This window comes from Zingiber officinale, chromosome 11B (genome assembly GCF_018446385.1).
Source record: "Zingiber officinale cultivar Zhangliang chromosome 11B, Zo_v1.1, whole genome shotgun sequence".
Lineage (NCBI taxonomy): Eukaryota > Viridiplantae > Streptophyta > Magnoliopsida > Zingiberales > Zingiberaceae > Zingiber > Zingiber officinale.
Window position 1 is genome coordinate 20,008,716 of NC_056007.1, and position 18,938 is coordinate 20,027,653.

At 46.1% G+C, this 18,938-nt stretch overlaps 24 non-coding genes and 3 pseudogenes across 24 annotated transcripts; all 27 read right to left on the reverse strand.

Moving 5' to 3' along the window:
* Window positions 1–6,902: 6,902 nt before the first annotated feature.
* Window positions 6,903–7,021, reverse strand: LOC122035420. Its single transcript, XR_006126994.1, has one exon. It is a non-coding gene; the product is annotated as a 5S ribosomal RNA (ribosomal RNA).
* A 338-nt stretch (window positions 7,022–7,359) lies between these two features.
* LOC122035433 lies at window positions 7,360–7,478 on the reverse strand. The gene has a single exon (XR_006127006.1). It is a non-coding gene; the product is annotated as a 5S ribosomal RNA (ribosomal RNA).
* A 337-nt stretch (window positions 7,479–7,815) lies between these two features.
* On the reverse strand, window positions 7,816–7,934 carry LOC122035425. Its single transcript, XR_006126999.1, has one exon. It is a non-coding gene; the product is annotated as a 5S ribosomal RNA (ribosomal RNA).
* A 297-nt stretch (window positions 7,935–8,231) lies between these two features.
* Window positions 8,232–8,350, reverse strand: LOC122035422. Its single transcript, XR_006126996.1, has one exon. It is a non-coding gene; the product is annotated as a 5S ribosomal RNA (ribosomal RNA).
* Window positions 8,351–8,691: 341 nt separating this feature from the next.
* Window positions 8,692–8,810, reverse strand: LOC122035437. Its single transcript, XR_006127010.1, has one exon. It is a non-coding gene; the product is annotated as a 5S ribosomal RNA (ribosomal RNA).
* Window positions 8,811–9,138: 328 nt separating this feature from the next.
* LOC122035544 lies at window positions 9,139–9,257 on the reverse strand. The gene has a single exon (XR_006127091.1). It is a non-coding gene; the product is annotated as a 5S ribosomal RNA (ribosomal RNA).
* Window positions 9,258–9,586: 329 nt separating this feature from the next.
* On the reverse strand, window positions 9,587–9,705 carry LOC122035414. The gene has a single exon (XR_006126988.1). It is a non-coding gene; the product is annotated as a 5S ribosomal RNA (ribosomal RNA).
* A 324-nt stretch (window positions 9,706–10,029) lies between these two features.
* LOC122035445 lies at window positions 10,030–10,148 on the reverse strand (annotated as a pseudogene).
* A 731-nt stretch (window positions 10,149–10,879) lies between these two features.
* Window positions 10,880–10,997, reverse strand: LOC122035447 (annotated as a pseudogene).
* Window positions 10,998–11,325: 328 nt separating this feature from the next.
* On the reverse strand, window positions 11,326–11,444 carry LOC122035556. The gene has a single exon (XR_006127100.1). It is a non-coding gene; the product is annotated as a 5S ribosomal RNA (ribosomal RNA).
* Window positions 11,445–11,772: 328 nt separating this feature from the next.
* LOC122035428 lies at window positions 11,773–11,891 on the reverse strand. The gene has a single exon (XR_006127002.1). It is a non-coding gene; the product is annotated as a 5S ribosomal RNA (ribosomal RNA).
* A 326-nt stretch (window positions 11,892–12,217) lies between these two features.
* On the reverse strand, window positions 12,218–12,336 carry LOC122035441 (annotated as a pseudogene).
* Window positions 12,337–12,677: 341 nt separating this feature from the next.
* LOC122035413 lies at window positions 12,678–12,796 on the reverse strand. The gene has a single exon (XR_006126987.1). It is a non-coding gene; the product is annotated as a 5S ribosomal RNA (ribosomal RNA).
* A 328-nt stretch (window positions 12,797–13,124) lies between these two features.
* Window positions 13,125–13,243, reverse strand: LOC122035407. Its single transcript, XR_006126981.1, has one exon. It is a non-coding gene; the product is annotated as a 5S ribosomal RNA (ribosomal RNA).
* Window positions 13,244–13,562: 319 nt separating this feature from the next.
* LOC122035568 lies at window positions 13,563–13,681 on the reverse strand. The gene has a single exon (XR_006127109.1). It is a non-coding gene; the product is annotated as a 5S ribosomal RNA (ribosomal RNA).
* Window positions 13,682–14,009: 328 nt separating this feature from the next.
* LOC122035580 lies at window positions 14,010–14,128 on the reverse strand. Its single transcript, XR_006127119.1, has one exon. It is a non-coding gene; the product is annotated as a 5S ribosomal RNA (ribosomal RNA).
* A 323-nt stretch (window positions 14,129–14,451) lies between these two features.
* On the reverse strand, window positions 14,452–14,570 carry LOC122035591. Its single transcript, XR_006127128.1, has one exon. It is a non-coding gene; the product is annotated as a 5S ribosomal RNA (ribosomal RNA).
* Window positions 14,571–14,878: 308 nt separating this feature from the next.
* On the reverse strand, window positions 14,879–14,997 carry LOC122035603. The gene has a single exon (XR_006127136.1). It is a non-coding gene; the product is annotated as a 5S ribosomal RNA (ribosomal RNA).
* Window positions 14,998–15,325: 328 nt separating this feature from the next.
* On the reverse strand, window positions 15,326–15,444 carry LOC122035616. The gene has a single exon (XR_006127146.1). It is a non-coding gene; the product is annotated as a 5S ribosomal RNA (ribosomal RNA).
* A 328-nt stretch (window positions 15,445–15,772) lies between these two features.
* LOC122035628 lies at window positions 15,773–15,891 on the reverse strand. The gene has a single exon (XR_006127157.1). It is a non-coding gene; the product is annotated as a 5S ribosomal RNA (ribosomal RNA).
* Window positions 15,892–16,133: 242 nt separating this feature from the next.
* Window positions 16,134–16,252, reverse strand: LOC122035638. Its single transcript, XR_006127164.1, has one exon. It is a non-coding gene; the product is annotated as a 5S ribosomal RNA (ribosomal RNA).
* A 328-nt stretch (window positions 16,253–16,580) lies between these two features.
* Window positions 16,581–16,699, reverse strand: LOC122035640. The gene has a single exon (XR_006127166.1). It is a non-coding gene; the product is annotated as a 5S ribosomal RNA (ribosomal RNA).
* A 328-nt stretch (window positions 16,700–17,027) lies between these two features.
* LOC122035642 lies at window positions 17,028–17,146 on the reverse strand. The gene has a single exon (XR_006127167.1). It is a non-coding gene; the product is annotated as a 5S ribosomal RNA (ribosomal RNA).
* Window positions 17,147–17,436: 290 nt separating this feature from the next.
* On the reverse strand, window positions 17,437–17,555 carry LOC122035657. Its single transcript, XR_006127182.1, has one exon. It is a non-coding gene; the product is annotated as a 5S ribosomal RNA (ribosomal RNA).
* A 294-nt stretch (window positions 17,556–17,849) lies between these two features.
* On the reverse strand, window positions 17,850–17,968 carry LOC122035643. Its single transcript, XR_006127168.1, has one exon. It is a non-coding gene; the product is annotated as a 5S ribosomal RNA (ribosomal RNA).
* A 328-nt stretch (window positions 17,969–18,296) lies between these two features.
* On the reverse strand, window positions 18,297–18,415 carry LOC122035644. Its single transcript, XR_006127169.1, has one exon. It is a non-coding gene; the product is annotated as a 5S ribosomal RNA (ribosomal RNA).
* A 284-nt stretch (window positions 18,416–18,699) lies between these two features.
* On the reverse strand, window positions 18,700–18,818 carry LOC122035423. Its single transcript, XR_006126997.1, has one exon. It is a non-coding gene; the product is annotated as a 5S ribosomal RNA (ribosomal RNA).
* Window positions 18,819–18,938: the final 120 nt, after the last annotated feature.

Genomic DNA, 18,938 nt, shown 5'->3' on the forward strand with positions numbered 1-18,938 from the left:
CCCGTGTAAGGACAACGTAGGTTCATATCTAATTGATCACATTTAGGTGCATTTATCAGTCCTATGTCGGTTATCTATTGCAAGAGAGAACCGGCAACCTTCTACAAATATTAGACAATTGAGAAATAAGAATTGGTAAACCATATACATTCAAGAGATTTCACAAAGAAACCAAAACTCCTAGAACCTCCCTTTATCATAACTCAAACCCCAAACTCTTGTTTGTCAATCTTTCATTTTAGATTTGTTTTTCATCCTTAGCATTTGAACTAATTGATTAGTTGTTTAGCTAATTCGCTTTGAGATATCTCTAGTGCTTATTCCAGTCCCTGTGGATACGATAATCTTTTATATTACTTGCGACATTTCTGTACACTTGCGGAGAGATAACAATTGCCCAATCGATTGACCAGCTTGGACTTGACTCAATCTCAAGCCTAAAGTCTCCAACCTAACTCCCAGTCAACCGTGACATGTTGGGTCTCCATGACTATCATTTGGTCACACCCGACCAACCTCGAACTAGTCTTCTAGCCTCCTCCATCAGCTTTGCGTCCCTCGGATATCTTCCCATCCTTCACGCCTTGCCTTCAGGAGCTTCCTTCGCCCTCATCCTAGTTGTCGGGTCTTCCTTGCCAAGTTACACTAGGACTTATCTTGCCAAGACCGCATACTTGGACTTACACCCTTTGCTAAGATCACACTTGGACTTTCCAATTGCCTGACTCCTCACCAGGACTTTCTCTTTTGTCAAGATCACACTTAGACTTTCCATTTACCTGGCTCCACATCAGGACTTTTCCTTTGCCAAGATCACACTTGGACTTTCTCCTGTCTAGCTCCATACTAGAACTTTCCCGTTGCCTGGCTCCTCACCGGGACTTTCTCCTGCCTAGCTCCGCACTAGGACTTTCCCTTTGCCTGGCTCCTCACTAGGACTTTCTCCTGCCTAGCTCCTCACTAGGACTTTCTCGTTGCCTGGCTCCTCACCAGGACTTTCCAAATGCCCAACCTCCAAGTAGGACTTTCCTAATCAAGTCTCCTGTCAACCTTGACCTACTTGACTTGTATTCTCATCAACCTGGTCAATCCTTTGACCATCTCCACAACCGGACGATTACTCCAGCAATCTCCTTATATTATGAAACATCAAAACTCAAATCCTAACTCAAGCTTGACTCAACTCAAGCTTAGTTAAACTGGGCAAACTTGACCTAGGGAAATTGTCCCAACATTGATGAGTTCGGACATCATTGATTCTGATAGACTAGCACGGATTATACTCCTTGGTCTAACCAAGTAGTTGTTTCTTACTAGCTGGAGACATTAGGATGTCGAGAGTTAAACGTGGATGCTAGTTATCGTAACTAGTTCATTGAAGTGACCTACTGTAAGACTTCATATGGTTCTCTACATATATATAGATATGTCTGTGAAGCTCTTACTGTAGCTCGAGTGCAAGTTTTCTTCGAATTAAGATATACAAGTCATCTTGATCATGGAAACTTATACTTGACATCTTAAGCAAGCATCTCATTGAATATACGTCTTTACGAGAAGACGTATATCCTATGGCCACTCGTTAGGATTATTACTCAAAGTCTTTGGCCAAAGTATTACATGTTAAGAGTGTGAGACTCTTAGACACATATCCGAGTAATTTGAATCTGCAGAATGAAGAAGTATTACTTGAGCTAGGTGTGACGTAGTTAGCCTAGTGGGAACTAACACATAGACCATATCTTGAACCAAGTAGGTATAAGATGAGTGAAAAGAACATGGTACGACTTACTGTAGCTGCTGAAAGGTTTGGAAGTGGTTCCGAGATCAACCTATGATTTTTTGATTAATTAGGGATTATGATGTACTATTATGTGTCATTCATGATCATTCCATAATTGATGGTTAATTATGGACGACTAACAGAACCGGAAACCTATAAGGTCACACACACTACGAGTTTATCTAAGAGACATAAAACAAGTTTGAGAATTAGATTCTCAAATCGAGGGAGATTAAGTCTAGATGGACCAGACAAAAGGATAAATATGAAATCAAAATGGTACAATGGAAGCATGGATGTGTCACATATTTTGAAGATGAGTTGGACTCTCTTTGGTTTAATTATAAATCAAAATGGTTTGGTTTAATTAAAAGGGGTTCTTAGTTTTGAACCAAATATGGTTTGATTTTGAACCAAACTTAAGGCTATTGGTATAGATTGCGGGTTAAAGAATACGATTTTAGATTTGATCTAAATCCAATAAAAAGATTATATAATGGATGAGAGAAAGAAAAAAAATGTGAACAAAGTTTTAGTTTTTCTTCTCGATCCTTTCTCCTCTTCGTTTTCCCGTATCCAAACAAAAACACTATTTTTGTGTTGCCGCCGTTGCTGACCAAGGGAGAACCATTGCCTCTAGATCATGCTGACGCCACCTGTCGACGCCGAACTTCCAGGCTCAGCTACCAAATTGCAAGCACAAAGGAGGATTGTTCCCTTTGCGTCGCTGTCATGGTCCAAGGATGTTTCCCTGTTTGCCATCACCATCATCCAGCCATCCACCATTGGTGTTGCTGCCACCAGGGGCTCACCGGACCGTACGGAGCCCATTGTCACCGGCCATAGATGCCGACAGCACTTGCCAGAAAAACCAGACAATAGCAAGTTGCTGCTGCCCACGCGCCACTGCCGCCAGTCGCGACTGAGTGCCACCGTTGGCTTCTGCCGCCGGTGGTGTCGGATCTCATGGTTGCTGCCCCTTCCGGATTTTGAAGCTGTTGTCCTTGCTGGTGCCGTCGGCATCCTTTGGCTACCGGTCATCCTTTGGACTGCCGGACGGCGGCAAAGGTTGCCTCTGAGGTGAAGGCATCGACTCCGCCCTTTGGGTCACCAGAACAGTATAGCGAAGCTGCTGTCCCTTGAGGGAAGCAAGGTTTTAGCTCCTGAACAGCAACAACAAAGGTTGTTGTTACCGGTTGATTTGTATCGTTTAGTTGTAATTCTTGGCGGGTACAAATCAGACTGTAATCCCTCTCTCGGATCGAACCATCTCCCACCTTCAACTAGTACCGAAGCGAAGACATGACTTGGACTTATTGGAAGTCATCTCGAAGATAGCTCGGCATGGATATAAGTAGAGGTGAGGCTCATGCATCGCTTGGTCGACCTCCTTCTCACTCTAGACCATCCGATGGAATCTTCTACACATCATCCGTCAGGTATATCTAATGTAAATTTACTTTCCATAAAATTTTAATTATGCGATCATATTTGGCATGTTGTATCCTTATATGTGTGTGATGTGTATAATGTAATAATTAGAAATTATTATTGTTTTTATTTTTTGTGCATGTTTACGAAACGTGTTCTAGCATGCACCCGCGTCGGGTTACCCAACACATGTCCCTTATGCTGCTAAAGACTGAGTGCATGTTCCCACACTGTCAAAGATTGAGTGTGTGTTTCTACGCTGCCAAAGATAGAGTATTTGTCCCCCACGCCGCAAAAGACTAAGTGTGTGTTCCCACATTACCAAAGACTAAGTGTGTGTTCTCACACTACAAAAGACTAAGTGCATATTCTTACGTGACTAAAGATTGAGCGTGTGTTCCCATGCCGCTAAAGATTGAGTGTGGTGCCCCCCATGCCACAAAAATCTGAGTGCATGTTTCCATGCCACCAAAGACTGAGTGCGTGTTCTTACACCGTAAAATACTAAGTGAGTGTCCCCAACACTTCCAAAGACTAAGTGTGTGTTCCCATGCTGCAAAAGATTGAGTGTGTGTCTCAATGCCACAAAAGACAAAGTGCGTGTTGCCACGTGACCAAAGATTGGATGTCGACTCCGCCTTACAATCGAATAGCCTTACGGTCGGCTTGGAGCTCCTAGCCTCATGCTAGCAATTATCCTTATGATAGACTCGATGACCCTTCCCTGACTTCTTAGTTGATGGTCATTTAACTTTACGTCAGGCTCGGCAACCCTAGCCTTGTGCTAGCGATCTGTCTTACGAGGGGCACGAATTAGCCTTATGACGGGTTCGACGATATTTCATTACTCCTCGGTCAGGAGTGATTTAGCCTTACGACAGTCTCGAATTAGCCTTATGACAAACTTGACAATATTTTCCTAACTCCTTAGTCAGAAGCGATTTATCCTTACGATAGGCTCGAAGCCCCTAGCCTCATGCTAGTGATTAACCTTGCGACAAGCTAGACAACTCCATAGTCGAAGGTCACTCAGCCTTATGACAAACTTAGAGATTCTATCCCCTACTCCTTAGTCAGAGGTCACTCGGCCTTACTATAGACTTGGAACCCCTATCCCTGCACTAGCAATTGCATTACGATAAACACAAATATCCTTGCCCCGCGCTAGTGGCTCCTTCCCCGACTCTTCAGTCGGGAGACACCCAACCTTACTACAGGCTCAGACTCCCCTAAAGCTAATCACCATGCTACTGATTAGCCTTACAATAAGCTAGGATATTTCATTCGCGACTCCTTAATCGGAAGACACTTATTCTTACGATAGGCTCGACGACCCTTCCCTAACTCCTTAGTCAGCGGTCACTCAACCCTAACTTCACGCTAGTGATTAGCTTTATGACAATCTCAAGGACTCTTTGTCTAATTTCTTAGTTGGAAGCTACTTCACCTTACGACAGACTTAGATCCCCTAGCTTTATGCTGTCAATTTACCTTACGATAGGCCCGGAGCCCCTAGCCCTGCACTAACAATTCACCTTACGAAAGGCTTAGTGACTCTTTGTCTGACTCCTTAGCCAGAAGCTACCCCGCCTTATGACAGGCTCGGATCCCCTAGCTTCGCGCTAGCAATTCACTTTACAACAAACCCGAAGCCCCTAGCCGTGCTCTAGCAATTTGTTTTATAATAGGCTCGGTGATTCTTGTTAGGACCAAAAGGAATTTAGATATCTCCACAATGATATGATATTGATAGATCGATTAAGTGCGATAGAGGGGGGGTGAATATCACGCTCTTTTAAAAACTTTTCTTTTCGTATTTCAAAATAATTCGAGTAAGCAGCGGAAAATATAAAGGGGCAAGTTCGTTTACTTCGTTCGGAGCTTAGCTCGTCTCCTACTCGAAAGCCTACAATCCTTGATCGCACCGATGGACAAATCACTATAGCTCTTCTTTCTGAGATCCTCGGAAAGAAGCAGATCATACAAATGAGCAAGATAGTAACACCCTACTATCTTGCTTAAATTAATTACAATGCAAGCTATAAAAATTATATCGACAAAATGTAGAAATGGACGCTCGATCGGTACTTCCGAAGTAGCTTGAAGAGTTGTAATAAATCTTGCAGTACGAGCAGCTTGTGCGGAGAAGAACCTTTTGATAATCAGTAGTGTTCTATTAAGCCTTAGATCTCGAGCTCCTTTTTATAAGTGCCAATGTCGTTCGGTCGACCGATCCCTCTGTTCGGTCGACCGAACCCGCTCCCTTCCTTCCTGGCTGGAGTTTGACGCTGGCTCGATCTTCTACATTTACTGTTCTTTAAGGGTTCGGTCGACCGAACCTCTTTTTCGGTTGACCGAACAGCTTCCTTCCCTGTTTATCGAAATCTGCTGAGATCTTCATTTAATGCTCCGTTAATACTGATTGGATCGGCCGACCGATCCCTGGTTCGGTCGACCGATCAAGCTTTGATCGGACTATACTTCGCTTTGGTCTGAACTGATCTCTGGTCTGAGTCAAGCTGGTTCGGTCGACCGATCCTGCTGTTTGATCGACCGATCATGCTGAATCTGCAAAACAAAGTTAAACAATATTCCTGCAAAACAAATGTTAGCACAGTAATATAATGCATGAGTAGTAATATGCATGAGTATAACAGCTAGAACTGTCTTGATCTCAACTTGGAAACCATCCCGGTTTCTTCAGTTGGATCAACGATCTTAGGTTGTTCCCTTCAGGAACCCGACCTCACTGTCGCTCCTCCAGTTATTTACCTCAACCTACCTGCCAAAACGTTGGGTCCTCCAGACCGGTTTAGACTTTACTGTCTGGCCGTGATTAGGGCTTTCTCGATTGAGTAAATAGCCTGCACACTTAGCCAAATCATCAGATCATAACAAGACTTAACTTGAACCTTTGACAATATCAAAACTCAGATTTGATTCTGGTGCACCTTGCACCAACAGATATTGTCTACTTTGAGCCTAAGTCCTTATGGTTTTGTTTGTGGGCTTTATCTCAAAATCTCATATCAATGGAGATATCTTTCCCTTATAAATCTATGATCTTCCCATGTATTTTGAATATGAGACTTTATTTAAAATCTTGAGATCCAACAATTCCTCTCTCAAATGAAGGACCACAGACTTTCGACGTCCAATCCTCCACCCACCAGGACTTCATGTCCCTCGGTCCACCCGACCTACTAAGACTTCCTTACCTAGCCCAACTAGGACTTCATGCCTGGTGTCGGATCCTCTTGATTTGGACATGGGAGCCCCTACTTCCTTTGTTCGAGGTTAATATTCTACTTACATGTCTCAATTATATCATAACTCTTGTACACAGTCGACGGTTAGACCTTCTGCAGTCCGGGCTATGATATCAATTGTTATGACCAAAAGAAATTTAGGGTTTAGGGTTTACCGGACTAACCGCCGGAAGAAGTACGAACCAGAGTCATGATCCAAGATGGAGGCCCTAAGTAGGTCAAAAATGACCCAATGCTTAAGGGGAGGCCCTAAGCAGGCCTCCGAGCAGTCGCAGCCACCGCCTTCCGGGGAAAGAAAAAAAATGAACGAACAAACAATCCGATACCTCCCGTGAAAAAAAGATCGACCGATAATACACATACACATACACGAGCACTTTTCTTATACCAAAAAATTTTAAAAAATCAAATATAAAAAAAAAGTGCAACACGAGGACTTCCCAGGGGGTCACCCATCCTAGTACTGCTCTCGCCAAAGCACGCTTAACTTCGGAGTTCTGATGGGATCCGGTGCATTAGTACTGGTATGATCGCACCCATCCTCACTTCCGCACACTCCCTCTTTATACCGCGAACGTCATCGCGTGAACCTAGCCCCCCGCCGCTTTTCCCCCGGCGAAATCAACCCGACCACAAAAATCGAAAACAAGAACAAATTTAATAAAAACCAATCAAAATAAAAAATCAATATCCAAATCAAGTAAGCACCCGGCTGCGACTCCTCCGAGCAGTCGCCGCCACCGCCTTACGGGGAGAGAAAAAAAAACGAATGAACAAACAGTCTGATACCTCCCGTGAAAAAATAGATCGACCGATAATACACATACACAAGCACTTTTCTTTTACCAAAAAATTAAAAAAAAAAAATCAAAAAAATAGGTGCAACACGAGGACTTCCCAAGGGGTCACCCATCCTAGTACTGCTCTCGCCCAAGCACGCTAAACTTCGGAGTTCTGATGGGATCCGATGCATTAGTACTGATATGATCGCACTCATCCTCACTTCCGCACACTCCCTATTTATACCGCGAACGGCCGTCGCGCGAACCTAGCACCCCACCGCTTTTCCCCCGGCGAAATCAACCCGACCACAAAAATCGGAAACAAGAACAAAAATAATAAAAACCAATCAAAATCAAAAATTAATATCCAAATCAAGTAAGCACCTGGCCGCGACTCCTCCGAGCAGTCGCCGCCACCGCCTTCTGGGAGAGAAAAAAAAACGAATGAACAAACAGTCCGATACCTCACGCGAAAAAACAGATCGACCGATAATACACATACACGAGCACTTTTCTTTTACCAAAATTTTTTTTAATAAAATAAAAAAAATAAGTGCAACACAAGGACTTCCCAGGGGGTCACCGATCCTAGTACTGCTCTCGCCCAAGCACGCTTAACTTCGGAGATCTGATGGGATCCGGTGCATTAGTGCTGGTATGATCGCACCCTAAACCTAGCCCCCCGCTGCTTTTCCCCCGGCGAAATCAACCCGAACACAAAAATCCAAAACAAGAACAAAAGTAATAAAAACCAATCAAAATCAAAATAATCAATATCCAAATCAAGTAAGCACCCGGCCGCGACTCCTCCGAGCAGTCGCCGCCGCCGCCGCCGCCGCCTGGGAGAGAACAAAAAAATGAATGAACAAACAGTCCGATACCTCCCGTGAAAAAACAGATCGACCGATTATACACATACACGAACACTTTTCTTTTGCAAAAAAATCTTTTAAAAAAATCAAAAAATAGGTGCAACACGAGGACTTCCCAGGGGGTCACCCATCCCAGTACTGCTCTCGCCCAAGCACGTTTAACTTCGGAGTTCTGATGGGATCCGGTGCATTAGTGCCAGTATGATCACACTCATCCTCTCGTCCGCGCACTCCCTATTTATACCGCGAACGGCCGTCGCGCGAACCTAGCCCCCCGCCGCTTTTCCCCCGGCGAAATCAACCCGACCACAAAAATCGAAAACAAGAACAAAAGTAATAAAAACCAATCGAAATCCAAAAAATCAAGATCCAAATCAAGTAAGCACCCGGTCGCGACTCCTCCGAGCAGTCGCCGCCACAGCCTTCCGGGGAGAGAAAAAAAAAACGAATGAACAAACAGTCCGATACCTCCCGCGAAAAAACAGATCGACCGATAATACACATACACAAGCACTTTTCTTTTACCAAAAAATTTTAAAAAAAAATCAAAAAAATAGGTGCAACACGAGGACTTCCCAAGGGGTCACCCATCCTAGTACTGCTCTCGCCCAAGCACGCTAAACTTCAGAGTTCTAATGGGATCCGATGCATTAGTACTGATATGATCGCACTCATCCGCACTTCCGCACACTCCCTATTTATACCGCGAACGGCCGTCGCGCGAACCTAGCACCCCACCGCTTTTCCCCCGGCGAAATCAACCCGACCACAAAAATCAAAAACAAGAACAAAAATAATAAAAATCAATCAAAATCAAAAATCAATATCCAAATCAAGTAAGAACCTGGCCGCGACTCCTTCAAGCAGTCGCCGCCACCGCCTTCCGGGAGCGAATGAACAAACAGTCCGATACCTCCCGCGAAAAAACAGATCGACCGATAATACACATACACGAGCACTTTTCTTTTGCCAAAAAAATCTTTAAAAAAAAATCGAAAAAATAGGTGCAACACGAGGACTTCCCAGGGGGTCACCCATCCTAGTACTGCTCTCGCCCAAGCACGCTTAACTTCGGAGTTCTGATGGGATCCGGTGCATTAGTGCTGGTATGATCGCACCCATCCTCTCTCCCGCGCACTCCCTATTTATACCGCGAACCTAGCCCCCCGCCGCTTTTCTCCCGGCGAAATCAACCCGACCACAAAAATCGAAAACAAGAACAAAAGTAATAAAAAACCAATCGAAATCCAAAAAATCAAGATCCAAATCAAGTAACCACCCGGCCGCGACTCCTCCGAGCAGTCGCCGCCACCGCCTTCCGGGGAGAGAACAAAAAAACGAACGAACAAACAGTCCGATACCTCCCGCGAAAAAACAGATCGACCGATAATACACATACACGAGCACTTTTCTTTGGCCAAAAAATCTTTTAAAAAAAAATCGAAAAAATAGGTGCAACACGAGGACTTCCCAGGGGGTCACCCATCCTAGTACTGCTCTCGCCCAAGCACGCTTAACTTCGGAGTTCTGATGGGATCCGGTGCATTAGTGCTGGTACGATCGCATCCATCCTCTCTCCCGCGCACTCCCTATTTATACCGCGAACCTAGCCCCCCGCCGCTTTTCCCCCGGCGAAATCAACCCGACCACAAAAATCGAAAACAAGAACAAAAGTAATAAAAACCAATCGAAATCCAAAAAATCAAGATCCAAATCAAGTAAGCACCCGGCCGCGACTCCTCCGAGCAGTCGCCGCCACCGCCTTCCGGGGAGAGAACAAAAAAACGAACGAACGAACAGTCCGATACCTCCCGCGAAAAAATAGATCGACCGATAATACACATACACGAGCACTTTTCTTTTGCCAAAAAATAAATAAAAAAAAAACAAAAAATGTGTAACATGAGGACTTCCTAAGGAGTCACTGATCCTAATACTACTCTCACTCAAACACGCTTAACTTCAGAATTCTAATGGGATCTAGTACATTAGTGCCAATATGATCACACGCCATTCTTTTAACCACGTGCTCCCTATTTATACCGCGAACCTAGCCCCCCGCCGCTTTTCCCCCGGTGAAATCAACCCGACCACAAAAATCGAAAACAAGAACAAAAGTAATAAAAACCAATCGAAATCCAAAAATCAAGATCCAAATCAAGTAAGCACCCGCCCGCGACTCCCCCGAGCAGTCGCCGCCACCGCCTTCCGGATCTTTCGAAACCGCTTGCTACAACACAAACACGAGGCAAGAGACAAGAATGAAGCCGCCCTAACTGCTAATAAATAAATGAATAATAAAACAAAAAGAGATGCAACACTAGGACTTCCCAAGCGTCACCCATCTTAGTACTGCTCTGGCACAATCATGCTTAACTTTAGAGTTCTGATGAGTTCTAATGCATTAGTACTGGTATGATCGTACTAATTCTTTCAACCTTGCACTCCCTATTTATCCCATAAATGGTCCTCAAAATTCAACCTTCGTTACGCCGTGCAAAACCCTAAATCCCTCTGCGATTTCTCAGTGAAATGATGAAATAATTAGAAGAAGAGAGAGAGACAATATATAGGAAATTGAAAGCAGCACGCGCACCACAAAAATTCCAAGAAAATGCACACTCGTTCCGTACCATATGAACCTCTTTGGGAACTGCTCACCATGACACGAACACGAGGAAAGAGACGAGAATGGAGCCAAACGACGACCTGCCAAAAAATAAATAAAAAAATAAAACAAAAAAGGTGAAACACGAGGACTTCATGTGGGTCATCCATCCTAGTACTGATCTCACCCAAGCACGCTTAACTTCAAAGTTATGATGAGATATGGTGCATTAGTGCTGGTATGATCGCACCCATCCTATCTCCCGCGCACTCCCTATTTATACCGCGAACCTAGCCCCCCGCCGCTTTTCTCCCGGCGAAATCAACCCGACCACAAAAATCGAAAACAAGAACAAAAGTAATAAAAACCCAATCGAAATCCAAAAAATCAAGATCCAAATCAAGTAAGCACCCGGCCGCGACTCCTCCGAGCAGTCGCCGCCACCGCCTTCCGGGGAGAGAACAAAAAAACGAACGAACGAACAGTCCGATACCTCCCGCGAAAAAATAGATCGACCGATAATACACATACACGAGCACTTTTCTTTTGCCAAAAAATCTTTTAAAAAAAATCGAAAAAATAGGTGCAACACGAGGACTTCCCAGGGGGTCACCCATCCTAGTACTGCTCTCGCCCAAGCACGCTTAACTTCGGAGTTCTGATGGGATCCGGTGCATTAGTGCTGGTATGATCGCACCCATCCTCTCTCCCGCGCACTCCCTATTTATACCGCGAACCTAGCCCCCCGCCGCTTTTCCCCCGGCGAAATCAACCCGACCACAAAAATCGAAAACAAGAACAAAAGTAATAAAAACCAATCGAAATCCAAAAAATCAAGATCCAAATCAAGTAAGCACCCGGCCACGACTCCTCCGAGCAGTCGCCGCCACCGCCTTCCGGGAAGAGAACAAAAAAACGAATGAACAAACAGTCCGATACCTCCCGCGAAAAAACAGATCGGAGGAGTATACACATACACGAGCACTTTTCTTTTGCCAAAAAAATCTTTAAAAAAAAATCGAAAAATTAGGTGCAACACGAGGACTTCCCAGGGGAACACCCATCCTGGTACTGCTCTCGCCCAAGCACGCTTAACTTCGGAGTTCTGATGGGATCCGGTGCATTAGTGCTTGTATGATCGCACCAATCCTCTCTTCCGCGCACTCCCTATTTATACCGCGAACCTAGCCCCCCGCCGCTTTTCCCCCGGCGAAATCAACCCGACCACAAAAATCGAAAACAAGAACAAAAGTAATAAAAACCAATCGAAATCCAAAAAATCAAGATCCAAATCAAGTAAGCACCCGGTCGCGACTCCTCCGAGCAGTCGCCGCCACAGCCTTCCGGGGAGAGAAAAAAAAAACGAATGAACAAACAGTCCGATACCTCCCGCGAAAAAACAGATCGACCGATAATACACATACACAAGCACTTTTCTTTTACCAAAAAATTTTAAAAAAAAATCAAAAAAATAGGTGCAACACTAGGACTTCCCAAGGGGTCACCCATCCTAGTACTGCTCTCGCCCAAGCACGCTAAACTTCAGAGTTCTAATGGGATCCGATGCATTAGTACTGATATGATCGCACTCATCCGCACTTCCGCACACTCCCTATTTATACCGCGAACGGCCGTCGCGCGAACCTAGCACCCCACCGCTTTTCCCCCGGCGAAATCAACCCGACCACAAAAATCAAAAACAAGAACAAAAATAATAAAAATCAATCAAAATCAAAAATCAATATCCAAATCAAGTAAGAACCTGGCCGCGACTCCTTCAAGCAGTCGCCGCCACCGCCTTCCGGGGAGAGAAAAAAAAAACGAATGAACAAACAGTCCGATACCTCCCGCGAAAAAACAGATCGACCGATAATACACATACACGAGCACTTTTCTTTTGCCAAAAAAATCTTTAAAAAGAAATCGAAAAGATAGGTGCAACACGAGGACATCCCAGGGGGTCACCCATCCTAGTACTGCTCTCGCCCAAGCACGCTTAACTTCGGAGTTCTGATGGGATCCGGTGCATTAGTGCTGGTATGATCGCACCCATACTCTCTTCCGCGCAGTCCCTATTTATACCGCGAACCTAGCCCCCCGCCGCTTTTCCCCCGGCGAAATCAACCCGACCACAAAAATCGAAAACAAGAACAAAAGTAAGAAAAACCATTCGAAATCCAAAAAATCAAGATCCAAATCAAGTAAGCACCCGGCCGCGACTCCTCAGAGCAGTCGTCGCCACCGCCTTCCGGGGAGAGAACAAAAAAATGAATAAACAAACAGTCCGATACCTCCGACGAAAAAACAGATCGACCGATAATACACATACACGAGCACTTTTCTTTTGCCAAAAAAATCGTTAAAAAGAAATCGAAAAAATAGGGGCAACACGAGGACTTCCCAGGGGGTCACCCATCCTAGTACTGCTCTCGCCCAAGCACGCTTAACTTCGGAGTTCTGATGGGATCCGGTGCATTAGTGCTGGTATGATCGCACCCATCCTCTATTACGCGCACTCCCTATTTATACCGCGAACCTAGCCCCCCGCCGCTTTTCCCCCGGCGAAATCAACCCGACCACAGAAATCGAAAACAAGAACAAAAGTAATAAAAACCAATCGAAATCCAAAAAATCAAGATCCAAATCAAGTAAGCACCCGGCCACGACTCCTCCGAGCAGTCGCCGCCACCGCCTTCCGGGAAGAGAACAAAAAAACGAATGAACAAACAGTCCGATACCTCCCGCGAAAAAACAGATCGGAGGAGTATACACATACACGAGCACTTTTCTTTTGCCAAAAAAATCTTTTAAAAAAAATAGGTGCAACACGAGGACTTCCCAGGGGGTCACCCATCCTAGTACTGCTCTCGCCCAAGCACGCTTAACTTCGGAGTTCTGATGGGATCCGGTGCATTAGTGCTGGTATGATCGCACCCATCCTCTCTCCCGCGCACTCCCTATTTATACCGCGAACCTAGCCCCCCGCCGCTTTTCCCCCGGCGAAATCAACCCGACCACAAAAATCGAAAACAAGAACAAAAGTAATAAAAACCAATCGAAATCCAAAAAATCAAGATCCAAATCAAGTAAGCACCCGGCCGCGACTCCTCCGAGCAGTCGCCGCCACCGCCTTCCGGGGAGAGAAGGAAAAAACGAATGAACAAACAGTCCGATACCTCCCGCGAAAAAACAGATCGACCGATAATACACATACACGAGCACTTTTCTTTTGCCAAAAAATCTTTTAAAAAAAAATCGAAAAAATAGGTGCAACACGAGGACTTCCCAGGGGGTCACCCATCCTAGTACTGCTCTCGCCCAAGCACGCTTAACTTCGGAGTTCTGATGGGATCCGGTGCATTAGTGCTGGTATGATCGCACCCATCCTCTCTTCCGCGCACTCCCTATTTATACCGCGAACCTAGCCCCCCTTTCCCCCCGGCGAAATCAACCCGACCACAAAATTCGAAAACAAGAACAAAAGTAATAAAAACCAATCGAAATCCAAAAAATCAAGATCCAAATCAAGCAAGCACCCGCCCGCGACTCCTCCGAGCAGTCGCCGCCACCGCCTTCCGGGGAGAGAACAAAAAAACGAATGAACAAACAGTCCGATACCTCCCGCGAAAAAACGGATCGACCGATAATACACATACACGCGCACTTTTCTTTTGCCAAAAAAATCTTTAAAAAGAAATCGAAAAAATAGGTGCAACACGAGGACTTCCCAGGGGGTCACCCATCCTAGTACTGCTCTCGCCCAAGCACGCTTAACTTCGGAGTTCTGATGGGATCCGGTGCATTAGTGCTGGTATGATCGCACCCATCCTCTCTTCCGCGCACTCCCTATTTATACCGCGAACCTAGCCCCCCGCCGCTTTTCCCCGGGCGAAATCAACCCGACCACAAAATTCGAAAACAAGAACAAAAGTAATAAAAACCAATCGAAATCCAAAAAATCAATATCCAAATCAAGCCCCGCCGAGCGGTCGCCGCAACCGCCTTCCGGGGAGAGAAGGAAAAAACGAATGAACAAACAGTCCGATACCTCCCGCGAAAAAACAGATCGACCGATAATACACATACACGAGCACTTTTCTTTTGCCAAAAAATCTTTTAAAAAAATCGAAAAATAGGTGCAACACGAGGACTTCCCAGGGGGTCACCCATCCTAGTACTGCTCTCGCCCAAGCACGCTTAACTTCGGAGTTCTGATGGGATCCGGTGCATTAGTGCTGGTATGATCGCACCCATCCTCTCTTCCGCGCACTCCCTATTTATACCGCGAACCTAGCCCCCCGCCGCTTTTCCCCCGGCGAAATCAACCCGACCACAAAATTCGAAAACAAGAACAAAAGTAATAAAAACCAATCGAAATCCAAAAAATCAAGATCCAAATCAAGCAAGCACCCGCCCGCGACTCCTCCGAGCAGTCGCCGCCACCGCCTTCCGGGGAGAGAACAAAAAAACGAATGAACAAACAGTCCGATACCTCCCGCGAAAAAACGGATCGACCGATAATACACATACACGCGCACTTTTCTTTTGCCAAAAAAATCTTTAAAAAGAAATCGAAAAAATAGGTGCAACACGAGGACTTCCCAGGGGGTCACCCATCCTAGTACTGCTCTCGCCCAAGCACGCTTAACTTCGGAGTTCTGATGGGATCCGGTGCATTAGTGCTGGTATGATCGCACCCATCCTCGCTTCCGCGCACTCCCTATTTATACCGCGAACCTGGCCCCCCGCCGCTTTTCCCCCGGCGAAATCAACCCGACCACAAAATTCGAAAACAAGAACAAAAGTAATAAAAACCAATCGAAATCCAAAAAATCAAGATCCAAATCAAGTAAGCACCCGGCCGCGACTCCTCCGAGCAGTCGCCGCCACCGCCTTCCGGGGAGAGAACAAAAAAACGAATGAACAAACAGTCCGATACCTCCCGCGAAAAAACAGATCGACCGATAATACACATACACGAGCACTTTTCTTTTGCCAAAAAATCTTTTAAAAAAAAATCGAAAAAATAGGTGCAACACGAGGACTTCCCAGGGGGTCACCCATCCTAGTACTGCTCTCGCCCAAGCACGCTTAACTTCGGAGTTCTGATGGGATCCGGTGCATTAGTGCTGGTATGATCGCACCCATCCTCTCTCCCGCGCACTCCCTATTTATACCGCGAACCTAGCCCCCCGCCGCTTTTCCCCCGGCGAAATCAACCCGACCACAAAAATCGAAAACAAGAACAAAAGTAATAAAAACCAATCGAAATCCAAAAAATCAAGATCCAAATCAAGTAAGCACCCGGCCGCGACTCCTCCGAGCAGTCGCCGCCACCGCCTTCCGGGGAGAGAACAAAAAAACGAATGAACAAACAGTATGAAAAAATAGGTGCAACACGAGGACTTCCCAGGGGGTCACCCATCCTAGTACTGCTCTCGCCCAAGCACGCTTAACTTCGGAGTTCTGATGGGATCCGGTGCATTAGTGCTGGTATGATCGCACCCATCCTCGCTTCCGCGCACTCCCTATTTATACCGCGAACCTGGCCCCCCGCCGCTTTTCCCCCGGCGAAATCAACCCGACCACAAAATTCGAAAACAAGAACAAAAGTAATAAAAACCAATCGAAATCCAAAAAATCAAGATCCAAATCAAGCAAGCACCCGCCCGCGACTCCTCCGAGCAGTCGCCGCCACCGCCTTCCGGGGAGAGAACAAAAAAACGAATGAACAAACAGTCCGATACCTCCCGCGAAAAAACGGATCGACCGATAATACACATACACGCGCACTTTTCTTTTGCCAAAAAAATCTTTAAAAAGAAATCGAAAAAATAGGTGCAACACGAGGACTTCCCAGGGGGTCACCCATCCTAGTACTGCTCTCGCCCAAGCACGCTTAACTTCGGAGTTCTGATGGGATCCGGTGCATTAGTGCTGGTATGATCGCACCCATCCTCTCTTCCGCGCACTCCCTATTTATACCGCGAACCTAGCCCCCCGCCGCTTTTCCCCCGGCGAAATCAACCCGACCACAAAATTCGAAAACAAGAACAAAAGTAATAAAAACCAATCGAAATCCAAAAAATCAAGATCCAAATCAAGCAAGCACCCGCCCGCGACTCCTCCGAGCAGTCGCCGCCACCGCCTTCCGGGGAGAGAACAAAACAACGAATGAACAAACAATCCGATACCTCCCGCGAAAAAACGGATCGACCGATAATACACATACACGCGCACTTTTCTTTTGCCAAAAAAATCTTTAAAAAGAAATCGAAAAAATAGGTGCAACACGAGGACTTCCCAGGGGGTCACCCATCCTAGTACTGCTCTCGCCCAAGCACGCTTAACTTCGGAGTTCTGATGGGATCCGGTGCATTAGTGCTGGTATGATCGCACCCATCCTCGCTTCCGCGCACTCCCTATTTATACCGCGAACCTGGCCCCCCGCCGCTTTTCCCCCGGCGAAATCAACCCGACCACAAAATTCGAAAACAAGAACAAAAGTAATAAAAACCAATCGAAATCCAAAAAATCAAGATCCAAATCAAGCAAGCACCCGCCCGCGACTCCTCCGAGCAGTCGCCGCCACCGCCTTCCGGGGAGAGAACAAAAAAACGAATGACCGATAATACACATACACGAGCACTTTTCTTTGGCCAAAAAATCTTTTAAAAAAAAATCGAAAAAATAGGTGCAACACGAGGACTTCGCAGGGGGTCACCCATCCTAGTACTGCTCTCGCCCAAGCACGCTTAACTTCGGAGTTCTGATGGGATCCGGTGCATTAGTGCTGGTATGATCGCACCCAAACCTAGCCCCCCGCCGCTTTTCCCCCGGCGAAATCAACCCGACCACAAAATTCGAAAACAAGAACAAAAGTAATAAAAACCAATCGAAATCCAAAAAATCAAGATCCAAATCAAGCAAGCACCCGCCCGCGACTCCTCCGAGCAGTCGCCGCCACCGCCTTCCGGGGAGAGAACAAAAAAACGAATGAACAAACAGTCCGATACCTCCCGCGAAAAAACGGATCGACCGATAATACACATACACGCGCACTTTTCTTTTGCCAAAAAAATCTTTAAAAAGAAATCGAAAAAATAGGTGCAACACGAGGACTTCCCAGGGGGTCACCCATCCTAGTACTGCTCTCGCCCAAGCACGCTTAACTTCGGAGTTCTGATGGGATCCGGTGCATTAGTGCTGGTATGATCGCACCCATCCTCTCTTCCGCGCACTCCCTATTTATACCGCGAACCTAGCCCCCCGCCGCTTCTCCCCCGGCGAAATCAACCCGACCACAAAAATCGAAAACAAGAACAAAAGTAATAAAAACCAATCGAAATCCAAAAAATCAAGATCCAAATCAAGCAAGCACCCGCCCGCGACTCCTCCGAGCAGTCGCCGCCACCGCCTTCCGGGGAGAGAACAAAAAAACGAATGAACAAACAGTCCGATACCTCCCGCGAAAAAACGGATCGACCGATAATACACATACACGCGCACTTTTCTTTTGCCAAAAAAATCTTTAAAAAGAAATCGAAAAAATAGGTGCAACACGAGGACTTCCCAGGGGGTCACCCATCCTAGTACTGCTCTCGCCCAAGCACGCTTAACTTCGGAGTTCTGATGGGATCCGGTGCATTAGTGCTGGTATGATCGCACCCATCCTCGCTTCCGCGCACTCCCTATTTATACCGCGAACCTGGCCCCCCGCCGCTTTTCCCCCGGCGAAATCAACCCGACCACAAAATTCGAAAACAAGAACAAAAGTAATAAAAACCAATCGAAATCCAAAAAATCAAGATCCAAATCAAGCAAGCACCCGCCCGCGACTCCTCCGAGCAGTCGCCGCCACCGCCTTCCGGGGAGAGAACAAAAAAACGAATGAACAAACAGTCCGATACACTTTTCTTTTGCCAAAAAAATCTTTAAAAAGAAATCGAAAAAATAGGTGCAACACGAGGACTTCCCAGGGGGTCACCCATCCTAGTACTGCTCTCGCCCAAGCCCGCTTAACTTCTGAGTTCTGATGGGATCCGGTGCATTAGTGCCGGTATGATCGCACCCATCCTCGCTTCCGCGCACTCCCTATTTATACCGCGAACCTGGCCCCCCGCCGCTTTTCCCCCGGCGAAATCAACCCGACCACAAAATTCGAAAACAAGAACAAAAGTAATAAAAACCAAT